Raw genomic sequence first — 443 nt, 5'->3', positions numbered from 1 at the left:
GAGAGTCTTACTGTGAGGATGACTGTGTGTCAGAGTGAGTTAGTGTGTGTCAGTGTGAGAGCCTCAGCGTGACGATGACTGTGTGTCAGTGTGATAGTGTGTGTCAGTGTGAGAGTCTCAGTGTGAGGATGACTGGGTTAGTGTGAGTTAGTGTGTGTCAGTGTGAGAGTCTCAGTGTGAGGATGACTGTGTGCCAGGGTGAGTTTGTGTATGTCAATATGATAGTTCCAGTCTGTGTATCACTCTGAGTCAGTGAGTCTGTGTCGTTTAATCAATACATTGTCTAATTCATATTATAATTAGACAAGACTGAGCGCAATATTGAGTTAAACCACTTACCTGCAGCACTAGTGATTTCTAACTGTGCAGCTGTGGAAGGTAGTTCAGCTTCTGTCGTCTCTGGCCCAGCACCTGTGGGAAGAAACAGAACAATTCATAATAAA

Source organism: Rhincodon typus, unplaced genomic scaffold (assembly GCF_021869965.1).
Source record: "Rhincodon typus isolate 14 unplaced genomic scaffold, sRhiTyp1.1 hic_rhity00000061, whole genome shotgun sequence".
Taxonomy (NCBI): Eukaryota; Metazoa; Chordata; class Chondrichthyes; order Orectolobiformes; family Rhincodontidae; genus Rhincodon; species Rhincodon typus.
This window is presented reverse-complemented; position numbering follows the sequence as displayed.